This window comes from Equus caballus, chromosome 26 (genome assembly GCF_041296265.1).
Source record: "Equus caballus isolate H_3958 breed thoroughbred chromosome 26, TB-T2T, whole genome shotgun sequence".
Classification (NCBI taxonomy): Eukaryota; Metazoa; Chordata; class Mammalia; order Perissodactyla; family Equidae; genus Equus; species Equus caballus.
Genome location: NC_091709.1, coordinates 27,164,721 through 27,191,526, shown reverse-complemented (window position 1 = coordinate 27,191,526; position 26,806 = coordinate 27,164,721). Strand labels below are relative to the sequence as shown.

The 26,806-nt window shown below is 34.9% G+C and overlaps 1 pseudogene; it reads right to left on the bottom strand.

Moving 5' to 3' along the window:
• Window positions 1–24,527, bottom strand: part of LOC100067074 (protein downstream neighbor of Son-like) — a 116,417-nt pseudogene extending 91,890 nt beyond the window's left edge.
• Between the last annotated feature and the right edge of the window lie 2,279 nt (window positions 24,528–26,806).

The window sequence follows — 26,806 nt, the reverse complement described above, 5'->3', positions numbered from 1 at the left end:
AGCCAGATCACAAAGGGATTTGTATGCAATGCTAAGTTGTTTCTATTTCAGCTTGAAGTTAAGGCACCATTAAAACCTGTTAAATGAAAATGCCATGATCTGATTTGTCCTTAATAATGATCCATCCACAGAGAAAAGAATGACTATATTATAATAGCCTATGTAAATGAAAAGAAGACTAATTTAGAAGATACTGTAAAAGACCAGTCAAAACAAGATGAAAGCCTAAGTTGTTAACTTGTCAATGTTACACACAATTATTTAATTAATTACTTTATGTTTAAGTGTAATTATGAGACATGATACAGAAATACTGAAGAATTTTTAAGTAATGCCAAATTTGACAACTAAGAAACAACTTAAATGTAAATCTATGAAGTAGCAGCATTTCATTTATCCACAAGGTTTAGTTTTCATTTATTCCTGAAACTCAACAGAATGTGTTTAGAAGTATACTACTGAATTATGTATGTCTACATCTATATGTCATCTATCTATATCATCTGAATCTATATCTGTCAACATCTATATTTGTATCTACATCTGTATCTGTATTTATATCTCTATCTGTAGAAGTATATTTTAGCAATCTGGTGATTCTCGTATTACCTCACACTTTCTTTTACATGTTCACTTTCTAAAAGTTCTGGGGAAATTTGTGAAAGTGAGTTTGAATCTATGGATTCACCTATCCTTCTCCACTTTCCCATTACCCTGCATCCCTCCTACCATCCTCTGTTCTCTCATGCCCATATAGGTTTTGTCTGGTGTGTAAGCACAGATACAATTATTAAAGCCCGAGAAGAATTTCTATCGAGAATAATCTAAGGGAGTAATTTCTTCCATTTTTAGAATTAGGTAGTTTTGTTTCCTATCACATGCACCCTCACTTTTCACAGGTCGTAGTAGACTGAGGTGATACAAATTCAAATTTTAACATAAATATACCAAATTTTCCTATAGCATGAATATCCCATTAAATACAGCATTTCCAATATCTTTAATAGCACAAATACTCTAGGCCACCCCTAGTGGGAAAATCCTGATTTCCAGAAGAAGACTTATACAGTGTTCCAAACTAAACCATCTACTAAAGCTCAGCACACAATGGGACAATTGTTAGCATATGATTCAGGTACCAATAACCATAGTACATGAAAGCACTTAACCGCTGTTGTACTTGGGGGTCCTTTCTTGGGGCCAGAAAGTATGGATTTTCTGTTGAATAAATTCCAGTAGTGTCTGGTCTGTAGAAGATCACAAATCATCAGCAGAAAACAAACTTTAGCCTAAAATCTGAAACACAAGTACACTTGGAGCAAATTGCTTCTGAGGCCTTAGTCCTTGACATCATTAATTGTCAAGTATTATTAAACCTTTGGTAAAATTATGGTTGGGAGAGAAAGAGAAAAAGAGAGAGAGAGAGGGAGGGAGGGAGGGAGAGAGACAGACTCTGACTTTGCTTTAAAACTTTAGGCACTCTGTCCTGAACATGTGTCCCTGTTATTTAGTTTTGTTTGCTTGAAACAGCTACCCTGTTGCTCAAAGTTAATAGGTAATTTGATTCAGTTTCTCAACAGTTGACAACTGATCTCATCTTATTTGGAAATTGAAAATCTCTTTGATGTGTTTATATTTTCCTTTAATTAAAAAGTGCAATCGTGAATTTTCAAATTTATATTTGAGTATTTCTAAATAAGTGTAACTTACTAAATTCTACTTCTGACTAGAAAGTAAACAAAGGAGGGAAAGACTCCTGATTCTTGTTTATAAATATTTTTTCCAGACTTTTTTTCTTGACATCATGTTTGCTTGGGTACTCAAATTTTCTCATCTTTCTTGGAAAAATAGAGCTGAGAAGGTTTTTTTTTTAATAAATGGGAGAATTGACTAAATTGAATTCTACACTAAAAGGACAAAAACGGCATGTCACAGAAGAATATGATAGAAGTCTAGAATGGGTTTGTTATGGGGACATACACAATGAGATAGGAAGTAGAGGATAGCTTTAGAGAAAGCAATGAGAAGATGAACATAAATGGGAAAACTGAAAAGATTTTGGGTGAAAAAGTAGGAAAAATATTTTGGGGGAGCAGATACCATAATATTTGAAATTTGAGGAGACACAATGACTAGTAGAAAATCTAACCTTAGACCTTTTTATAAAACTTCAATAAAAATTTAAATTATGTGCATTTGCTTTGGATGACTGACAAGTGTCTAGATGATACCAACAATAATTTCATATTTACTTTTTTTGTTTTTCTAAAGATTGGCCCTGAGCTAACATCTATTGTCAATCTCTTTTTTCTTCTTCTTCTTCTCCCCAGAGCCCCCCAGTCCATAGTTGTATATTCTTGTTGTAGGTCCTTCTAGTTGTGCTGTGTGGGACACCGCCTCAGCATGGCTTGATGAGCGGTGCTAGGTCCATCACCAGGATCCGAATGAGCGAAATCCTGGGCTGCCAAAGCCAAGCACACGAACTGAACCACTCCACCATGCTGCTGGCCTCTTCATATTTACTTAATTATATTTATTATATGATGTTTCAAGTCTTTGAATGCCTTTTTTTAACAATTTATGGCCTCCAAATATTTTGCATAATAAAAAGATTAAGCTGCTCTTTACAATAAACATAATTACAGGTTTTTTTTTTTCATTTTTTTTCCAGTTTTTTTTTTTTATTGAGTTATTGATAGGTTACAATCTTGTGAAATTTCAATTGTACATTAATGTTTGTCAGTCATGTTGTAGGTGCACCACTTCACCCTTTGTGCCCACCCCCCACCCCACCTTTCCCCTGGTATCCACTAAACCATTCTTGGTCCATAGTTTTAAATTCTTCATATGAGTGGAGTCATACACAGATTATCTTTCTCTTGCTGGCTTATTTCACTTAACATAATTCTCTCAAGGTCCATCCATGTTATTGCAAATGGAATGATTTTGTTCTGTTTTGCAGCTGAGTAGTATTCCATTGTATATATGTACCACATCTTCTTTATCCATTCGTCTGTTGATGGGCACTTAGGTTGCTTCCACGTCTTGGCTATTGTAAACAGTGCTGCAATAAACATTGGGGTGCACAGGACTTTTGGGATTGCTGACTTCAGTCTCTTTGAATAAACACCCAGTAGTGGGATGGCTGGATCGTATGGTAGTTCTATTTTTAGTTTTTTGAGGAATCTCCATACTGTTTTCCATAGTGGCTGCACCAGTTTGCATTCCCATCAGCAGTGTATGAGGGTTCCTTTTTCTCCGCAACCTCTCCAACATTTGTTGCTATTAGTTTTAGATATTTTTGTCATTCTAACGGGTGTAAGGTGATATCTTAGTGTAGTTTTGATTTGCATTTCCCTGATGATCAGCGATGATGAGCATCTTTTCATGTGCCTATTGGCCATCAGTATATCTTCTTTGGAGAAATGTCTGTTCATGTCTCCTGCCCATTTTTTGATTGGGTTGTTTGATGTTTTGTGATTGAGTTGCGAGAGTTCTTTATATATTACGGATATTAAGCGTTTGTCAGATATATGACTTGCAAATATTTTTTCCCAGTTAGTGGGTTGTTTTTCTGTTTCAATCCTGTTTTCATTTGCCTTGAAAAAGCTCTTTAATCTGATGAAGTCCCATTTGTTTATTCTTTCTATTGTTTCCCTTCTCTGAGAAGGCATGGTGTCCGAAAAGATCCTTTTAATACTGATGTCAAAGAGTGTACTGCCTACGTTTTCTTCCAGAAGCCTTATGGTTTCAGGTCTCACCTTTAGGTCTTTAATCCATTTTGAGTTTATTTTGGTGAATGGTGAAAAAGAATGGTCAATTTTCATTCTTTTACATGTGGCTTTCCAGTTTTCCCAGCACCATTTGTTGAAAAGACTTTCTTTTCTCCATTGTATGCCCTCAGCTCCTTTGTCAAAGATAAGCTGTCCATAGATGTGTGGTTTTATTTCTGGGCTTTCAATTTTGTTCCATTGATCTGTGCACCTGTTTTTGTACCAGTACCATGATGTTTTGATTACTGTAGCTTTGTAGTATGTTTTGAAGTCAGGGATTGTGATGCCTCCCGTTTTGTTCTTTTTTCTCAGGATTGCTTTAGCAATTCGGGGTCTTTTGTTGCCCCATATGAATTTTAGGATTCTTTGTTCTAATTCTGTAAAGAATGTCATTGGGATTCTGATTGGGATGGCGTTGAACCTGTAGATTGCTTTAGGTAGAATGGACATTTTAACTATGTTTATTCTTCCAATCCATCTACATGGAATGTCTTTCCATCTCCTTATGTTGTCATCCAATTCTCTTAGAAAGGCCTTGTAATTTTCATTATATAGGTCCTTCACTTCCTTAGTTAAATTTACCCCAAGGTATTTTATTCTTTTTGTTGCGATTGTGAATGGTATTGTATTCTTGAGTTCTTTTTCTGTTGGTTCATTACTGGAGTATAGAAATGCTACTGATTTATGCAAATTGATTTTATACCCTGCAACTTTGCTGTAGTTGTTGATTACTTCTAACAGTTTTCCAATGGATTCTTTAGGGTTTTCTATATATAAGATCATGTCGTCTGCAAACAGCGAGAGTTTCACTTCTTCCCTCCCTATTTGGATTCATTTTATTCCTTTTTCTTGCCTGATTGCTCTGGCCAGGACCTCCAGTACTATGTTAAATAAGAGTGGTGATAGAGGGCATCCTTGTCTTGTTCCTGTTTTCAGGGGGATGGGGTTCAGTTTTTGCCCATTGAGTATGATGTTGGCTATGGGTTTGTCATATATGGCCTTTATTATGTTGAGGTAGTTTCCTTCTATGCCCATTTTGTTCAGAGTTTTTATCATAAATGGCTGTTGGATCTTGTCAAATGCCTTCTCTGCATCTATTGAGATGATCATGTGGCTTTTATTCCTCAGTTTGTTGATGTGGTGTATCATGTTGATTGATTTGCGGATGTTGAACCATCCCTGTGTCCCTGGTATGAATCCCACCTGATCCTCATGTATGATTCTTTTGATGAATTGCTGAATTCTGGTTGCCAAAATTTTGTTTAGAATTTTTGCATCTATGTTCATCAGTGATATTGGCCTGTAGTTCTCTTTTTTCGTGGTGTCCTTGTCAGGTTTTGGTATCAGCGTGGTGTTGGACTCATAGAATGTGTTAGGAAGTGTTCCATCTTCCCTAATTTTTTGGAATAGCTTGAAAAGGATAGGTATTAAATCCTCTCTGAAAGTTTGGTAGAATTCCCCAGGAAAGCCATCTGGTCCTGGGGTTTTATTCTTTAGGATGTTTTTGATTGCTGTTTCAATCTCTTTCCTTGTGATTGGTCTGTTCAAATTGTCTGCCTCTTCTTGAGTGAGCTTTGGGAGATTGTAGGAGTCCAGGAATTTATCCATTTCCTCTAGGTTATCCATTCTGTTGGCATATAGTTTTTTGTAGTATTCTCTTATAATCTGTTGTATTTCTGCAGAATCTGTTGTTATTTCTCCTCGCTCATTTCTGATTTTGTTTATTTGAGCTTTCTCCCTTTTTTTCTTTGTAAGTCTGGCTAGTGGTTTGTCAATTTTATTTATCTTCTCAAAAAACCAGCTCCTTGTCTCATTGATCCTTTCTACTGCCTTTTTCATTTCAATAGTATCCATTTCTGCTCTGATTTTTATTATTTCTCTCCTTCTGCTGACTTTGGGCTTCATTTGTTCTTTTTTCTCTAGGTCAGTTAGGTGTGCTTTAAGGTTGCTTATTTGGGATTTTTCTTATTTGTTAAGATGTGCCTGTATTGCGATGAATTTTTCTCTTAATACAGCTTTTGCTGTATCCCATATGAGTTGGTATGGCATGCTATCATTTTCATTTGTTTCCAGGTATTTTTTTATTTCTTCTTTAATTTCTTCAACGATCCGTTGCTTGTTCAGTAGTGTGTTGTTTAGTCTCCACATCTTTGTGCCTTTCTCAGCTTTTTGTCTTGTAATTAATTTCTAGCCTTATAGCACTATGATCTGAGAAGATGTTTGTTATTATTTCAATTTTTTTAAATTTGTAGAGGCTTGCCTTGTTTCCCAACATATGGTCTATCCTAGAGAATGTTCCATGTGCACTTGAGAAGAATGTGTATTCAGCTCCTTCAGGGTGGAGTGATCTATATATGTCTATTAAGTCCAATTGTTTTAGTTTTTCATTCAGCTCCACTATTTCCTTGTTGATTTTCTGTCTGGATGATCTGTCCATTGATGTGAGTGGGGTGTTGAGGTCCCCTACTATTATTGTGTTGTTTTTAACATCTTCCTTTAGGTCTGTTAATAGTTGCTTTATGAATCTTGGTGCTCCTGTGTTGGGTGCATAGATATTTATAAGCGTTATTTCTTCTTGATGAAGTGTCCCTTTAATCATTATATATTGTCCCTCTGTGTCTCTCTTTACCTGTCTTATTTTGAAATCCACTTGGTCTGATATGAGAATTGCAACACCTGCCTTTTTTTCCTTGCTATTTGCTTGAAGTATTGTCCTCCACCCCTTCACCCTGAGTCTGTGTTTGTCCTTGGGGCTGAGGTGTGTTTCCTGGAGGCAACAAATTGTTGGATATTGTTCTTTAATCCATTTTGCCACTCTGTGTCTTTTTATTGGAGAGTTCAATCCGTTCACATTGAGAGTGATTATTGATGCATGTGGACTTAATGCTGTCAATCTGTCGCTCATTATCTTGTTTTCCTGTGTTTCTTTTCCTGTGTGCTTTAGACTACCCATTTAATACTGCAATTTCTTATGCTGGGTTTCTTAGATTTTTCCTTATCTATGATTTGAGACTCTGTTCTGTACTTTATTTTAGTGTCTACCTTGAAGTTTGTATTTAGAATCTCGTGTATAATATAGTCTATTCTCTGGTGGTCTCTTACTTACTCAACCAATACTGATTTAGACCCTTTGCTCTTCCCCTCCTAAATAATTATTTTCATTTTTTATTCCAACTCGTCTTATTAATTTGTAGTTAGAGTGCTAAGATCGTCCTTGTTTTGGTAGTTTCCTTATTTTTACCCTAATGCTATAGTTGAATATTTGCTATCCTGTTCTGGTTCTATCCATCGGTCTCCCTAGTCTGTGGATTGTGTCCCCTTTCTCCCTTTTTTCTTTTTTCAAGTATGAGAGCCTTCTTGAGGATTTCTTGTAATGGAGGGCTTTTAGTTACAAATTCCCTTACCTTTTGTTTGTCTGGAAAAGATTTAATTTCTCCCTCATATCTGAAGGAAATTCTTGCTGGATAGAGTATTCTTGGCTGAAGGTTTTTATCCTTTAAAGCTTTGAATATATCACTCCATTCTCTCCTAGCTTGTAGGGTTTCTGTAGAGAAATCTGCTGACAGTCTGATAGGGGCTCCTTTATAGGTTATTCTCTTTTTTTTTCTTACTTCCCTGAGTATTCTTTCCTTATCATTCCTATGTGCCAACTTTACTATTATGTGCCTTGCGGTGGGTCTTTTTACATTGACAAATCTAGGAGATCTAAAACCCTCCTCTACACACATTTCTCCGTTGATCCCTAGATTTGGGAAGTTCTCTTCAATAATTTCATTAAGCACACTTTCTGCTCCATTTTCCTTTTCCATATTCTCAGGAATTCCTATGATCCTTATGTTCTTACTCCTCATTGAATCCATTATCTCTCGGAGATTTTCCTCATTTTTTTAAATTCTTAGTTCTCTTTCTTCCTCTGTCTGGCACCATTCAGCCTGTCTGTCCTCGATTATGCTGATTTGCTCCTCTATGTTGTCTACACGGGCATTCAGGGAATCCGTATTCTGTTTTATCTGGTCCATTGTGTTTTTCATCTCAAGTAATTCTGTTTGATTCTTCTTTATGATTTCAATCTCTTTTGTGAAGTAACTCCAGAACTCAGCTTGTTTCTCTATCTTTCTCTCTACCTCATTGAGTTTTTTGATTATAGCTGCTCTGAATTCATTATCACTTAGTTTACCTAATTCCAAGTCCTCAGGACTTAATTCTGTGTTTTTATTGTTTTCCTTCTGGTCTGGGGCTTTTATAAATTGCTGGATGGTAGAGGAGCGGTTTTTTCTCATGGTGGTAGAATTCAGTTGCAGTTACAGCCTGTCACCACTAGATGGGGGTCGAGAGCGGCGTGTTAGCTCTCCGCCTTGGGGCAAGATGGCTGCGCTCACTGGCTTTGTTAGGGGGGAGGGGCTGTTACACGCGCCGGTCTGGGTTCAGATCAGTTCTGTTCTCTGGTCTCCCAAGGCCCTTGATTTATAGGGTCCCCGCAGACGGAAGCTTTCCCCCCATCAGCGGGTCTCCACTGAATCAGAGGCAGGAGTCCTGGATGATCCCCCGGTCGTGCGGCCCCTCCCCCACTCCTTCCCGACATGCGCCACAGCGATCGCAGACTCTAGGGGAGGGAGCGATGTTCTCTCCTACCGTTCCAGCACCTCCGAGGGTGTAAGCAAGGTGTATGATCTCTGACTTCTTGGTGTTGTAGGTCTCTAACGAGCTGGCATTATGTTTATTCTCTGAAATTCAGTTCTTCCAATCTTTTGTTGTATTTTGGAGGGGAGAGAATCCCAGGTCAGCTCACCCCGCCATTTTGCTCCGCCGAGAAGTCCCATAATTACAGGTTTTAAACTACATCGTCTCTGACTCTACAATTGCTTTCAGCAGTTACAAAAAAGCAAACATCATCCTTGTTTTATTATCAAGTACTACTTTGAAAAAAGCTTTAGAAATCTCCTTCCCAAAGACTAAACTGCTGAAATATTTTAAAATACAAACATATGTGATCAAGATTATATAATTATATAAAAATATATTACTGTATATATTTAAATATATATAAAACTACACACACATACATTTATAAATATATATTTCTCTTCAACTCTCGAACTTGATATATTCCTGTATTGCTTCTGATTTACTTTTTCTGTTGTTTCCACTCACAGTGTCAAGCACAAAATTCCATTAAATAAATATGGCTGTTTCTACATATTAGTGTTTCATGGCAATATATGTGATTGGCTCAAGTTAATGTTTTATGTTTGCAAGAAGACATATTTGAAAAAAATTCATTATGAACATTGTAAGGGTTTGAGCCTATCAGGCTTATGTCTTCTAATATTAATTATTTTAAGATGTAAATAGCATATTATCTAAGGTTCATTTATACATAGTAAGATATGATTGAATAGTAAATAATTTAATATTTTTGCATGCTGAGGTCAAAATAAAAGTGTGTGGTACAACTTTTCTCTCCTTAAAATGATGTATTTTATTAATCATAATTTCGATATGTCAGTAAAATTTAGATTACTGACAACATAATTTTTTGAAATTAAAGCAAGTTGTCAAAATATATGAATGACAAAGGGGCAAGTGCGTACTCTCAAATTAATTGTGAAAATTCAAAGATCAAAAGAAAGAAAGCTTATTCTAGTTAGCCATTGAGTAGCACATGAATATATATTTATAGTATAACATTCAATATTTCTAACTCTGTTAATTAATTCGGGACATGTGATCTTTGGGGCTTTATTTTATCCGTCCCAGTGATAAAGATCATTCACATCAAACTGAAGAATTACTTCTACACAGAACCCTTCCTTACTCCCTGTATAGGTCAATCACAGTATTATAAATTCTCATAAAAAACAAATTTCTTTCCTTTAGAGTTCTAATATTAATTGTAATTTTTAATTTACTTACTATGTATCTGCCCAATTAAACTGCATGAGTTCAGTGACAAAGTCTAAGATCTGGCACATAGTAAGAACTTTATTTATATAAAGTGTGTACTTATTATTTGTTTAAATTAAATTTTGACATAAGGAAGGATTATTTGAAGAATATTTCATGACCACCTACAAACTATTAGTTTCATTGTACCTACTCTATGGCTTACTGTTTCCTTTATGCTGTAGAATAGAAAACCATTGTCCAGGAATTTAGTGCCATGAAAATGTCTCCCCAAGTAAAATTGTGGGCTTCCTTTTAACATAACTATATAACATTGCTTTTAACTTTGGCCATGACTACTAGGAAGTTGGGAGATAAAATAAGTGGTTAATTGCTGTAAAGATCTCATCCTAGGTATGGATACAATTATTTTTCTTCCCCTAAATTGTTTTTGTAATCTTCATTTTAATGATAAATATTTCAATCATATTTACTTGCTATTTTGATGAGTGAAAAAATAAAAGTGTCCATACAAGTCAGTACCAGAAAAATCTTAATGTTGTTTTTGGCAAAGGATGTAAGAATGAAAGGAAATATGGAGGATAAGGGATAAAACCAACTATACTTGATTAAGTAATGTTTATCATAATTTCTACTGAATTCTATTATATAATAGAGAATTTGATATGTTGCCTAAAAGTATTTAAAACACGCAGATTCCAGTTAGCTATGTTTGAAAAAGTACTGTAAGAAAAGATATCACAAGGAGGAGAGAAATTCAGAAGAGAATTGGCCGGTCTGCAAGCATACACGAAAGTGAATAAAGGCACTACGAGATTTCAGTTAGTTGTAGGACTGGAAGAGGCACCAGACTCTTATCTTCAAATATCAAAATATAAACTTGAAAATGCTTGAGTGACAAAGACTGATTGATTCTCAGTCTCTTTGGAAAGAACAGAGCAATTTTATGGTTGGCATATCTATTTTTAAAATCTCTGAATGAATTAAGTTGTCTCAGAATACAAGTTTAATTTAGGGTAAGGGCTCCAGAAAATTACTGCAATTGTGTTTAATAGTTTAGGGAAAAGCCCAGTGGCATGGCTCTCCTACAGAGACTTGATAGAGTCTAATTTGCCACCTTAATGTGGGAAAGAAAAAGAATCGCACTGTGGGAATGAAACCAAGAAAACACAGCAGAAATAAAAGTTCATCCAGCAAAGAAGCATAGGTGTGACTATTACAAATAGAGCTGAGTGAAATTATATAGATAAAAAGTTATGTTTTGGAGAGTTGTATGCTTTCAAAAGGATCTCTGTGACTTTACAAGACTAAAATGTCCTATGGTCAGCAAACATATATAGGCAGGAAAGAGACTGAGAAAACTTCCCAGTTATAAAAGAAGGAGAGTCACTTAATCTGAAGGAAGAAAGCATGGTTGTCTCAGATGCGTCCAGGGAAGTAAAAAAGAATGCAGGTCTAAGAGGTCAGAACAAGACCATGGGGAACATGAACTGGGGAGTTGATTCACAACCTAATCAAGGAACATTCTCTCCTCCCATATAGAAGAGTCTTCAAAGTACCTACAAAGATTTATATGGATTAATCACTCCTGCATTTCCAATCTACCCTACTGGAAACAAATGTGTTTATTGTGGGTAAACTTTGTATATTGCAAGAGGGGAGGAGGCAACTTTCCTAAATATTTGATGGACCTGATGGAGAGATCACTGTGCATTAGCCAAAGATCCTGGATTTTGATGTGGTTGCGGAAAATGAGTAGGGCTTCAAATTGTCTCCTTTGAGGTGAGAGAGAAGGTATTGTGCAGTGTATTAGTTAGATTCATCAGAGAAACAGAACCAACAGGATATATACATATATACAGAAAGAGATGTATTACAAGGAATTGACTCACACAATCATGGAGCTTGAGGAGTCCCAAGATCAGCAGGGTGAATTGGCCATCTGGAGACACAGGAGAGCTGATGCTGCAGTTCAGTCCAAGGCTGAGGTATGAGAACCAACAGAGTTGATGGTGTAGTCTCAGTTTGACTCTTAAGGCCTAATAACCAGGAGACTTGATGGCTTAAATTCAACTCTGAAAGCCAGCAGGATGGAGACTCAAGAAGAGCAGATATTTCAGTTCCAGTGGGAAGGCAGGAAAACTCTTATGTCCCAGCTCAACGAAGTAGGCAGAAGGAATCCCCTCCTACTTTAGGCAGGGTCAGCCTTTTTGTTCTATTTCATCCTTCAACTGACTGGATGAACCTAACCTACAAAGGGGCAGTGCAATCTGCTTTACTGGTCTATCACTTCAACTGTTAATTGCATCTGAAAAAACTTTCTCACAGACACACCCAAAATAATGTTTGACCAACCATCTGGGCACCCCATGGTCCAGTCAGGTTGCCACATAACATTAACTACCACATGCACATAGGAAGGAGAGCACAGAAAATACTTGGTGATTGGAAGGGAAAATTATATCAACCATTAGAACTAACCACGGAATATTTTCACTTGTACTTCCCCACCATCTTAAAGTTAGATGTGGCCATGTAACTTGTTTTGACCAAAGGAATGTAACGAAAGTGATAAAACAGGCAAATTTGAGGAACCAGTGTGCAACTCATCACTTTGTCTTTCCTTCACTCAAAGGGATCAACAGTACTCCAGGTGGTGTCTGCTCTGGTATCTGGGTCCTGAGTGAGGACAAGGCATAACAGAACTCTCAGACTACTCATCGTGAACATGTAACAGAGAAACTAACTATCGTTTAAGCCACTGAAATTCACTGTTTGTGTATTACCACAAAATACATTAGTAGTAAAGCTTCTCTTTCTCTTTCTAAAACATAATTTGTCTTAGACTTAAAATTTTCATTAAAGGTAAGTTTTTTTAATTTATATTTTCTTCTAGCAAATTTTTCATTTCATGTAGTTTTCAAAATTACTTCAAATACTTAAAGTAATTTTCCTTTGTAGCTTATTGATCTTACTTAAATTTTAATGTTGATTGGTCAAAGTCATGGGTTACCCTTATCATTTCTCTTCTAAAAGAATAGATTCTTGTATTTATTTATTATTAAATCTACAATTTTCCTCTTATCTAATCCATTAATTTCTGTTTCACTCCTTCACTTTTAAGGGCTCATTCTGTTTTCCTTATTATTATATAATTTATTATTATCCCTTACTATTAAATTATTTCTATAACTCCTTGAAATAAATGCCTTTTTTAAAGTTTTTACTCTTTTTAGCTTTTTGGTACAATACATCGAGGCTATTGACTCTTTCTCATGAATAACTTGAGTCATTTAATCGGTTTAATAGGATCTGCTATGAGATTTTTTTATAAATAAGTAGTGTAAAATTTGTATTTTGATACAATTACATCAATAAATTAGATTTATCACACTGCATGTCATCCACAAATTAGAGTAGGTTTCTAGGATATATTATACTAGTGTATTTCATTTGAATGTGAGAAGAGGTTAAATACTATATTGTATTTCAGTAGTTTGATGAAGTAGAATTTAAAATTGGCAGTTTTAGTTCAATAGTGCATGTGCAGTAATTCTATTATTATTTATGTGCTAAAGTGTAATTTGAATTGTAGATTTCAAAATAAACACATTTGTACTTTTATTGGTGGTAATAAAAATTCAGGATGAAAATATTTGATAAATGCACATTTCCAATGAACTATGTAGTAGCTTATTACTCTATTTGTATTGTTATCTATTTTTCTATCTGTATTGTCATCACTTAAGCAATATAAACTTTTGACATAAATATTGGTGTTAAGCAGTTCTATTCAAATTTCTGAATGTGACTTGTTTTACTCTTTTTCAATATTGGAACACAAAAAATATCAAATATTATGTAATAAAAGTCTTTACCTAGGTTTATGAAGCAGGAATTTTTTATAAGAAAGAATAATTAAAAAATAATTAAATAAGGGCTGGCCCCGTGGTCGAGTGGTAAAATTTGCGCACTCCGCTGCAGATGGCCCAGTGTTTCATTGGTTCAAATCTTGGGCGCGGACATGGCACTGCTCATCAAACCACGCTGAGGCAGCGTCCCACATGCCACAACTAGAAGGACCCACAATGAAGAATATACAACTATGTACTGGGGGGCTTTGGGGAGAAAAAGGAAAAAAATAAAATCTTTAAAAAATAATAATAATTAAATAAAAATAATTAAAAATAAAGAATATTGATGAAATTAGGTAGTTTAAATTTAACCTAGGGAGTGTGCTACTATTGTTGTGTCTTCCAAGTAATATCTCATCTGATTGTTACAAAAATCTTTTGAATTCTGTACCTTACTCGGCTCATTATATTGATAAGAAAATTAAATATTAAAAGGATTAGCAAAGTTGACAATTTTGTTGGTTGATACATATTAACACATGAATGGGACCCAGGCATTTGAAAACCAGAGTTCATGAATTAACAACTACAACACTTTCCATGTTGAAGGATACATGCACTTTTATCAATTTATTATTATATCATGACATCACATATTTTTAAATATAATTTAGGATAAGGAAAAATAAATACCATGAATTTAAATATTTTCCTTTATTTTTAAATACATTGACTTTTGATAGGGAAAATGTCAATAGAATGAAACATATATATACTGGGACTCAAATACTTAATTACATTTTGTCTTCTGATTCAATGATATCACATTTTTTAATCGATAAAAATGTTTCAAAAGTCTTAAAATGTCTTGATTTCATAAATTCAGTAAAAAGAATGTTAGCTTATCATAAAATGTTTATGGATATGTATATATAAAGAGAAAAAAATGATGCATGCTAATTTATGTTACACATGTATTCAAATCAAAATGGAATTTATTTGAGAATTTTATTTGTTTATACTGAAATTCCAAAAAATAAGGAAATGGAAGTTAGGTTTGCTACAGTAAGAATAATTATAGCAATTGAATTATTCTGAATACTTGATAAAAAATGTTACAGGTTACATTCCAAATAAGAAAAATATTTATAGGGCAATATTACTCAGATTTGGATTGCTTGCATATAAAAGGAATATTACTTACCTTCACTTAAAAAACATACTTCCTTTTATAATGTTAACATTGGTCTATGGCTTGAGATAAAATAAGCTCATAATGTGTTGATACTAAACAAATTATCTGGAAAGGAAATTTCTCTAAGTTTTATCATGATTATCCAAAATGGAGGTGATTATGAAAAAATAAAATAGATTGGAGCCTAGTTTTATTTTTGTAGAGAATGCTAACTCTTTTCCCTTTATGATTCAAGACAGAAAAGTTGTATTAGTCATGTTAATTACACATAAATCAAATTTTTTTAAATATGTCATAAACCAGAGCTAAACACACTCATCTCCATGAACTGACCAGTAAAGTACAATATCTGACATTAATAAATCTGTTCTCTTAAGAAAAATAAAGGAACAGAGGCAACGTTGATTAATAGCTCATTCTCTTAACTAGGTCAGTGTGAGACTTTGGGTCCTTCTTCAGAAAGAACTTGGTAGGAAAGGAAGTGAGGAGGAGAAATTAATGCATACTTCAAAGCTACAAAGGACAGGCTGACTCTCTTGTTAGCTACTGAATCTTATTTGAACTAAATTTTTTCTTTTAGGTTCTTAATGAACCTAGCCTGTAAACACTAAGCCATGCTTGAAACAGTTTTCTCAGACATCTTTAATAAATTATAGGCTTAATTGTTATAATACATAACTCTCTGGTTATCATACAAATTTTAACAGTTGCTTTGGGCTTGGGCAGAACATGACTCTCTATGTCCAATCTCCAGGAACAATTTTCTTGCTATCTCCTGTCTGGTGCTGAAGCCAATGCCACTTGTATTAGGTTTTAGTGACTGTATCAGGCCACTCCTTAGACAATTTTCATACTTTTAAGCTCTTACTAGATTATGCTATAGTAACAAATAACCCAAAATCTCTTTCAACAAGTGGCTTATTTCTCACCTATGCTACATTTCAACTGCAAATTGGCTTTGGCTCTGTGCTGTGCTGCTCAGTTCTGCTGCACGTATCTTCTTCATTTAAGAATCCAATCTGAAAGAAGAGTCCAAAGCTACGCCATGCTGTTAGTGTGGTGGATTGGAGAAAGCAATGGTACAACCATCAAAAGGATTTTAAGGTTTCTTTCAGAGCAATACACATCCATTGTTTTTACATTTCGTTGTCCAAAGCAAGCCATTAGGTCAAAGTTGATGTCAATGAGAGAGGTGGAGAAGTTCCTGCCATAAAGAATCCATGAAGGTCACATGGAATTTAGGGGAGAAATGTAATTAGACGAAGGGCGTCGGTAACTGGGAATAGCGTAATCAGCTATAACAAGTGTCCATTTAATGTGTTACTGCTAGACATACTTTGAGTCTTATGAAAACTCTCAGTAAAACCATAAGTAGTGAATTTTTTCATTTCAATTTTCATTTAGGAAGCCACTCTTTCTCCCAAGCAACAAAATAACATCTTTTTTCTTCCTTCATATGCCCACCCACTTTTCCTCTGCCTGTTCTTTCTTCTCCCCTCAACCCTTTCCTGTGTGTCTTTGTTAATTGTCAAACACCTGAGCCAACTAGATAGAAAAATAATTCAAAATAGGGGAATTCATAGTTTAGGGAGAAAAAAAGCAACATAACCATGGAATTATTTAGACTTTCCAAGGAAGCAAATCATTCGAAAGAACTCCATAGAGAATATTGTGAGGAAGATCCCATCCTACACACACCACTGATATTTCATTGATACAGTTGAGAAACTGAACTCAAGAAAATATTGAAGTATTTTCAAAAGAGATTATAAAGACAAATACATCCCCGTGAGGAACTCTATATGATCATAAAAATGAACATTAAAAAATAGGAATAGACAACAAAAGAAGAATTCAAAAAAGACCAGAAAAGACTCTCCTTTCAACTAAAAATTTTTACCAATTAATAGTGTAAAGGAAATGGAGTATTAACATTAGAAATATTTTGAATAATAGAACTTATCTCTTTCTATAGCAATGTGTTAGATTAAGGAGTTAGCCCTATAACCCGTGGGCCAAGTCAAACCATCTACCTGTTGTTGAAATAAAGTTTTATTGGAAGACAACTATGCTTATTGATTGATTGATTGATTGATGCATTGTCTATGCATGTTTTCATGCTGAAATGGCATAATCAAATGGATGCAACAGAGACTATATGACCACAAAGCCTAAAACATTTACTGCCTGGCCTTCTACAGAAAAAGTTTGCTAAGCCCAGGTTTCTATAACTACATATTCAACTGTTCTTATTCCAAAAGTAAATTGACAACATAGAATTGTTTTACATTATTAACAAATATTGTATCTTAATGAAGTCTGAGAGTAAAACATGACCAAAATGTAAAATTCAATTATTCTTAAGGATACATTTCTTAGCCAACTCTAAATATTGGTTTTAAGATTCTGCTTTTCAAAGTGGACAACTAAAAAAACCCAAAGCTGCATGTGTAACGTCAACTTACACAGGATTATCTCTGTCTTATCATGCTGCTTACTACTTACTAATCAATGAATTTACATGAAATTCAACACCACAATTGAAATTTTAAAAATATGTATATATATATATATATATATATATATATATTAAATACAAAGTAGTATGGGAAATCTGAATGTGAAACATATTTGAATATCACCAAAGAGAGAGTGAAGTAAAGAAGATAAGACCAATGCACCAATAACAAGTAAATATTTGTTTATTTTTTTTAATGTATAGATATATGAAGGAAATCTAAAAATTGGTGGGATTAGTGATACATTTTCTTTGACATCTTAACATTGCAGCTGTCATTTGGAACAAGTTCAGAAGTCTGCTTAGAGGCTCAATTAAAAAATACAATTTTATTTGCAAGGGGAAATGATAAAATAGGAAAATTATAGCTTTTTTTCATTTTTTTATCAGTAAAATTCAAGCCACTGTCATAAGTTTGCAAGCTGTTTTCATACTGATTGCTCAGTGTTGCATCATCTAAATTATGCTGAATTTCCACCTCATTCTCAGCAGGAGTTTTTCTGATGAGAAATTAGCAGATGTTTAGTCATTAAATATTTCAAGGTGGTTTTCAGTCACAGACATCAGTAAAATAATGCTAACATTTCATTTTTAAAAGAAATGTCTTTGAAGATGTTTATCTACCGTATTTTAAATATATATTTATATTCACAGAAGGAAATAAGAAGTCTGATATTTTCCTGTCCCAGTGAATGAGTCTTAACTAGATGTGTGCTGCCTTGAAAAGATCCTGTGTTTTGTGGGATATCTAAGCTGACTAATTGACACAAACAAACCTACCCTGGGTGTGGGTTTTCTTAAACTGTGAAAGATCCTTTACACTGTGAAGATATGCTGGCATTTTCAAATGCCAACCTTAGCCAATGTAGTTAGTTAGGCATATTTAGACTTTCAGAGAGTGAAAACGAGGTTAAAAAGGAAAAAAAACTTTCTGCTGTCGTCTGAGGGCATTAAAACTTTAGTGACAGGACCAAAGAGAAGGTAGTGTGACACCAAAATATGCATTTCTAACTTTAGATTCGGGTCAACATACTTCAAAAGAGACTTAACAATGTTGCAATTTCTTGTATGACATATGCATGCACCCTAGTCTTTGGTTGGCAGGATTTGTGAGAATTGAGGTGATAACCTAGGAGGAAATAGAAAAAATAAAGGTAGAAGCCCTGAAACTGTTTATTCAGAACGCTTCTCTCTTACTCTCAAGTTTCTTTTCTATAAGAAAAAAAGAAAAACTACTTTGCTTCCTGATTGTGAGTGCAGTACGTAATTATTATAAATAATATGAAAAATAAAAAATATATTTCAAAAACGTAAAATCTTTCCCTATTTCTACACAATACAACAATTAACATTGATTGCTCTTTTTCTATCAGTAATCTGTTTTTCTCCCACTAAATATAATGATAATGGGTAGAGGAAAAAAATTTTCGACTTTCATTTAATTTTTTTTTTACGAATGACACTAAGCTCCATCTCTCTCTGTCTCTCTGGAGTATAACTTTGAAACATTGTGACGAGATGTTAATTTGGAAATTTCCTGTGAATGTCTGAGATAGCATAGGTAGCAGATTCCAAAGTGAGTTGGGAGACTGGCCAAAATGCACATTTCCAAGGAAACAGTTAAGCATTCCACTTTCCAACACTTTTGAAAAACCTCACTTAAATCAAGGATATAAAAAGTCAAGAGGGGTTTTTAAAACTGTGTGTTTCTGAAGATATGTCCTTGAGGAAAATTATTGCCATGCTCTGAACGTACCTCCAAATTCCAAATCAACTGTCACCCCCAAGAAATGAAGGATGAAGGTGACTTGTGACCCTAAACTTGATGAGAAGCCCTGCAGGGAGATCACTCAGAGAACCGCAACGTGGTGCCCTGCAGTTCTGGGCTGACCCAGGAATGATTTTGGACACTTGCCTGAGGAATCTAGAGATACCAATCTGTGGCTACCTGTCATTGGCAGCACTTTGGGTAGAGAAGAGAGGAGAGAAAGAATGTGGGCTTCCAGGGGGTTGTTGCTTACTTTGTAAATCACTGCACTTCTTTCTAACAACTGTAAATAGCAACTGAAACATGAAACCCAGGGAGTAGTCATGGTATGCATTTTAAAAGGGAGCCTGCCTCAGACTATCTTCTAGGCTAGGATGGCAGGATCATAAAGCAGGTCTAAGCGAGGTAGACAAAAGAAAAATCACGTATTGGAAAGGGAGCAGGAGAAGCCAGATGAAGGAGAGGCACTGCTTCTGAGTGAGGATTCTCTGAAGTGCCCACTAGAAAGGACAGAGGCAAAATGAGAACTTGGCTATATGCTTTCCTCCTCCCACTTACCACCACCATGTTTGAACTCTGGCAAGGTATGAAACAGTTTTAGTGAGTAGAGGGGGAGGACGGCAAGGAAGAGGGAAGAAGGACCATATTCCCCGCATGGAGGGCAAGTGGAAACCTCCAGGTTCTGGAAGTGAAGCGAGAAATCTCCCCTTTGATCAATGACTGAAGTATAATTAACATATCGGATGAACAATCTCATTTCTTGGAGACTGTGTTGTGAAACTTAACTGTAAGTCTATTCTCACATCTAATATCAATCAAAAGCCTTTGGCCTGCTGGAGTTTCCATCCAGTGACATTGAAGGAGTGAGAAGGGAAGCAATAGATTTTAATGGCATTCTTTGGTTAACGCATATAGCCTATCGGTTATTATATATATTTATATATATATATCTCTCTCTCTATATCTTTGGGTAATATCATTTTCCTGTTATAAAGTTTGTGTTTAACAAAGTAGATAGAAACTTAACACTTACTGAAGTCAAGTTTGATGAGCAGATAATTGTTCTCATAGGTTAGCTATTTGTCAAGGTAAGCACACTGTTGGCCTGATAAGGCAACCATATGCCCAAATAAGAAAACCATTTACCCAGAAAAATTGGTTTGTAAGAGTTTTCGGAAGCAAATGAGAAATTATTTATTCTTTTGCCGTCTTGACTTCCTAGACAAAAATATCCTGGTGCAAACAGCTAAGTAATGCAGACTCAGGCAGCCTCGATTGTCAGTCCCCTCCTTGTGTACATTCTTATCCAGAGTTGGAGGATAAACACCACCATCTGGGATAGTGAGTTCCGATGTAGAGGCTGCATATCAGTGTCCCACTGGCGGTATTTTATTCTCTGCGAGCGATCAGTTTTCTCACTCTTTTTGTTGCATGATCCTTTGTTTTGGCTTACTTGACAGAACAGAGATTGCAAAATAGCATTTAAGACTCTGGAAATCACATGTTTGAACATTGACACCGACTAATATTTGGAGATTGATTGTGACCAGAATTTTCAGTCCACTACTAAGCCCAGAGTAGACAAATGAAACCGAAGAAGAGCACCCTTCCTTAATCCCAAAAGACCACAAAGCCCCGTATATGATGTCCTTGCTTGTTTCCTAGATGACTTTTGTAATATTAAAGACACTGGGAATGCTTATAATGATGTATGTAAAAGAATGTTCTCCGTAGATGAAACATATTCAACCTAGAAAGGACAATTTTATATTCAGGACTGCTCTGTTTTACACTCTGTCAACTCCCATGCACCCCTCAATCTTTTATGGCTTTTGGGTTATTGGTACCGCCTCTGTTTTCTCTGAACCATAGCTTGCAGGATTTTCCCACTTTCTGAGCCTCTTATGCTTTGTGAAATAAAGCTTTACGATAAAAGAAAGAAATTTAATTCCGAATTCCCCTTTAGTCGTTAAGGTGCTATGCTTTAAATCAAGGCCTACCTGTTTATGTTTTCATTTTTTTCTTCATTTTGAACTAACTTAGGTAGCGATCACCTTTTCCAAAAGGGAGAATTAATCAATCAAATTTAACCCTATGTGCCATGAGGGTCTGGGCTGAACTTAAGCATGAGTTGACCAAGATAGGAAATTCCTGTTCATCTTTCTGCTAGGAGCCAATAGTTTTTTCAATTTTTAAACTTTATTGTGAGATAATTGAATTACAATAAACTGAACATGTTTAAAGTGAAGAATTTATCACTTTTGATACATATTTCCACCCCTGAAACAATCACCACAATCAAGATAAATATTTTTGTCACCACCAAAACTGCCTTAGTATACCTTTTAAAGCAAAGCTCCCTCCATGCGCAACCCCAGGCAACACAATGACTGACCAGCTTTCTTCTAAGTAGTTTGTATTTTGTATAACTTTGTATAAACTGAATACAATATATATGCATTTTATTGAAGTATAATTGACATACATTATATTACTTTCAGGTGGACAGCATAATGATTCCATATTTTGTATATATTGGGAAATGATCATCACAATAAGTGTAGTTACCTGTCACCGTACATAGCTATAGAATTTTTTTTCTTTTGATGAAAACTTTTAAGATCTAATTCTTAGCAACTTTCAAATATGTGCTACAGTTTTATTTACTGTTGTTGTCATGCTGTACATTATATCCCATGATCTATTTATTTTATAACTGAAAATTTCTACCTTTCGATTCCCTTCACCCATTTCACCCACCTTCCATCCCCACCTCCAGTAAACACAAATTTGTTGTCTGTATCTATGAGCTTGGGTTTTGTGGGATTTTATTCGGACTCCACATATAAGTGAAATGATATGGTATTTGTCTATCTCTGATTTATTTAACTTAGCATAATGTCCTCAAGGCCCATCCATGTTGTCAAAAATGGCAAGATTTCATTCTTCTATGGCTGAATAATATTCCATTGTATAGATATACCATATTTTCTTTATCCATTCATCCATTGACGGACTCTTAGGCTCTTTCTGTACCCTGGCTATTTTAAATGATGCTGCAAAGAACATTTCAATGGATGGAAATACAATATATATGCATTCTTGCCTGGATTTTTTGACTCAGTATAATGACTTTGACATCCATCCTTGTTGATTCGTGTGTCAAAATTTCCTTCTATTTTATTGCTGAATGGTTATCCATTATATGACTATGCCACCATTTGTGCATTCACACAATGATGGACATTTTAGTTGTTTCCATTTAGGGGATACTATATATAAAGTTGCCATGAACATTTGTGTATGAGGCTTTGTGTTGATATGTGTTTTCATTTTTTGAGGGGGCTGGTAGGAATGGATTGACAGGTCATATAGTAGGTAAACAATGATCATTTAAGAAACCGTTCAGGGCCCAGCCCCATGGCCAAGTGGTTAAAGTTCTGCTCACTCTGCTTCAGTAGCCTGGGTTCGTGGGTTCGGATCATGGGCGCGGACATATTCCACTCACCAGCCACATTGTGGAGGTGTCCCATATGCAAAAGTAAAATAGAGGAGGACTGGCACGGATGTTAGCTTAGGGCTAATCTTCCTCAAGCAGAAAAAGAGAAGGATGACAATGGATGCTAGCTCAAGGTGAATCTTCCTCGGCCAAAAAAAAGCAAAACAAAACTGTCAAACTTTGTACCATTTTATATTCCTTCCAGGAATACATGAGAATCAAAGTTGCTTCACAAACTCACCAACACTTGGCATAATCGATTTGTTTTTTAATATTAGCTCTTCTAATGGGTGTGTAGTGCTATCACATTGTGGCTTTAATTTGCATTTTTCTGAAGGCTAATGACGTTGAGCGTGTTTTCATGTGATTATTTGCTATTCTTATGTCTGGTGAAGTGTCTGTACAAATCTTTTACCTGCTTTGAAATTGTGGTTTTGTTGTTGTTATTCTTCTATTATTGACACGTGTTTTTAAAATATTCTGGTTACAGAACCTTTATCTGATACACAAATTCATGATACTTTCTCAGTCTGCATTTCTCCATTTTCTTAAATGTATCTTTCAAAGAACAAAAACTTTAATTGTGATGAAATTCAACTTCTCATTTTGCTCTGTTTTACAAGTCATGAATTTTTTTTACTAAGAAATCTTTATTTACCTCAAGGTATGAAAGATATCCTCCTACTTCTGTCTAAAAATTTTATAGTTTTCAGTTTTTCATTTACGTCAATGATCCATTTTGAGTCAATTTTTCTCTATGGTATGAGGTGAAATTTGATGTTTGTTTCTTTTCCAATGGATATTTTCTTGATCCAGCATACTTTGTTGGCTTCATTTTTCCTATGAAATTGCTCTGGAATCTGCTTTAAATCAGTTAACTATATATGTGAGCAGATGTGGAATTCTTGTTCTTTACCACTGATTTACAAGTCTATCTTTTTGCCAGTACCAAATCACTTTGATTAGTATAGAATTATAATTTATGGTAAATCTTGGAAATAGATCAAGTCCTCCAATCTTTTTGTGTTTTAATTTCTTTGATTATTTTATGTACTCTTCAATTAGGCTTATAGCTTATAGTCAACTTGCTAATATTCACCAAAAGCCAGTTGGAGTTTTCATTGGTATGGAATTGAATCTATAGGTAAATTTGAGAAGATTTGCTGTTTTAACAAAAATACAGTCTTCTAATTCATGAGCGTTACCTATCTTCCCATTTATTCATGTTATATTTAACTTCAATATTTTGTGGTTCTGAGATCACAGGTTGTGGACATCTTTTTGTTAAATTCATCTCCAGGTATTTATGCTATTGACCCAATTATAAATGGAATAATTTTTAAATTTTTCTAATAGTAACCAGAGTACACGCAAAATATTGATTTTTATATATTAACCTTGAATTCTATGACCTTGCTAAATTTATTACTTAGTTCTGGTAGTTCTCATGCAACTTTCTGGAATTTTTTTGTAAAAATCATATCATAAACAATTAGAGAAGTATTTACTTCTTTTTTTCTTCTCTTTAGGCCCTTTATTTATTATTTGCTTTGTACAATGGATGGGACCTTCAGTAAAATACTGAAGAAAAGAGAAGAAGGTGGGCATCCTTGCCTTATCCCTGATTTCAAAGAGAAAAATTTGAAGTCTTTCACCATTGAGTATAATGTCAGGTGCAGAGTTTCATAGAAGCCCTTGAATAATTTGAGGAAGTTTCACCTACTTTGTTAGCGTGCGGAGTCAATTTCGACTCCTAGGGACTCTGTGTATGGCAAAGTAGAATGCTGCCCAGTCTTTTTGCCCCATCCTCTCACCTTCTGGCACTGTATCAGACAAGGCTCCACTGCTATTCATAGGGTTTCCATGACCAATCTTTTCAAAAGTGGGTGGCCAGTTCCTTCTTCCTAGTCTGTCTTTGCCTAGAAGCTCCACTGAAACCTGTCTCCCATGGGTGATGCTACTGGTATTTGAAATACTGGTGGCATAGCTTTCAGTGTCACAGCAACACACAGTCATCACAGTATGACAACAACCAACAGATGGGTGGTGTGGTTCCCTGACTGAAACACAAACCCAGGCTGTGGTGGTAAGAGTGCCAAATCTTAACCACTAGACTACTATTCCTGATTTATTAAACATTTTTATCATGAATGTGTTGAATTTTTTTCAAATTTTTTATGTATATATTGAAAGGATCATGTCCTTTTTTCCTGTTAATATGGTAAATTACATTGTGCGTTTTCCAAATGTTAGACCAACTTTTCACTCTTGGAATAAACAGTATTTGGTCCTGATGTGTTACCCACTTTATCTATAGTTAAGTTCAATGTTTCAACTTGTTGATTTTTTTGAAAGGATTTTTCCATCTGTAAGACATACTGATGTGTAATCTCTTTCTCTCACCCTTTTACCCTCTCTTTATCCTTCTCTTCCTTGTTTTCAATAGTTTAGTCAGTTCTTGATATTAAGGTAATGCTAGCCTCCAAAGGAAGAAAAAGGAGTTGGGCTGTAATACTTCATCCAACAGTTTCTGAAAAAGCTTATGTAAGATGGTGTTATATTTTCCTATAACATTTCAATAGAATTTACCGTTGCTATCATCTGGACCAGCAAGTTTTTTGGAAAAGTTTTTGATAATGTAATATTTTTTCTATGTTAAGATTTAATGTCAAGTGTGGTAAATTGTGTATTTGAGGACATTTGTCTATTTCATCTAAATTGTTGAATTTGTTGGTGTACGTTTGGTCATACTGTTTTCTTGTTAATCTTATAGTATCTATGGAACCTCTATAATAACCTCTTTCCCATTCCTAAGAATGGTGATTTGGGTTCTCTCATTTTTCTTCATCAGTTTAGCTAGAGGTTAGTCAAACTTCAAATCACTTGACTTTAATTTTCTCTGTATCTCTCTGCTTTTAATTTCATAGATTTCTGCTCTTATTTTTTTATTTCCTGTCTTCTACTTATTTTGGATTTATTTTTCTTCTTTAATTCTGATTTGTTAATGTGGAAAGTGAATTCACAAAATTTTGCTCTTTCTTTTCTTATATAAGCACACTTTATATGTTGTAATCTTTTGTCATTTCAAAGTGTGTTCATTTCCCTTGTGATTTCATCTTTGACCCATAAATAATTAAAATGCATATTTTTAATTTCCATATTTGGAAGATTTTTCTAGATATTTTTATTGTTTTCTACTTTGATTCTGTTGTGGTCAAAGTACACTTTGTATGATTTTGATTCATTAGATTTATTGAGATCTCTTATAGTTCAGCATATGGTCCATTTGGTAAATATATCATGTGCACTTGGAAAAAAAGTGTATTTTGTTCTTTTGGAATAGAACAAAGTAGATAATGTTTTTTCCTCTGTATTCATGAAATTTTTTTGTACAGCTTTTTTATCAATTACTGAAAGAGGTATTGAAATGTCTTACTTATAGTATAGAAGTATCTATTTTTACGTATTTTGAGGCTGTCTTATTAGACACACACATTTATGTTTTTCTGATAAATTGTCCCATTCATCTTTATGGAGTGTCTCTTTCCTTTTCTGGTAATACAGTCATTTTTCTTGGTATCAGCAGGGGATTGGTTTCAAAACACCCCCACATGGAGAATACCAAAATCCACAGATGCTCGACTCCTTTGGTTGGTCCTCCACATCTGCTGGTTCCAGACCCGCAAATGCGGAACCCAAGTATACAGAGGGCTGACTGTACTCTTTTCTTGAAATCTATGAGAGCCAGACCCTGGCTGAGTGGTTAAGTTCACGCACTCGCTTGGTTGGCCCAGGGTATTGCCGGTCGGGATCCTGGGAGCCTACATGGCACCTTTCATCAAACCATGCAGAGCCGGTGTCCCTAATAGCAGAAGTAGAAGGACCTACAACTATAATATACAACTATGTACTGGGGGGCTTTGGGGAGAAGAAGAAGAAGAAAAAAGAGAAGATTGGCAACAGATGTTAGGTCGGGTGCCAATCTTTATAAAAAAGAAAAGAAATCTATGTTATTAGATATTAAATTTTATACCCTAACCTTAATCTGTTTACATGACACATTGTTTAACATCTGCTTACTTGCTACTCATCTGTGTCTTTAAAGTATACCTATTGTAGTTAGTATATATTTGAATCATGCTTTTTTTAAAAATCAAATATGTCAACATCCACATTTTAATTGCAATGTCTATGCTATTATTATTTAATAGCCTAACTGGCTAATTCCATTAGATTTACTAACCAGTATTACTAATCAACTAGACTTAGGAACATCATTTTATTTTTGCTTTCTG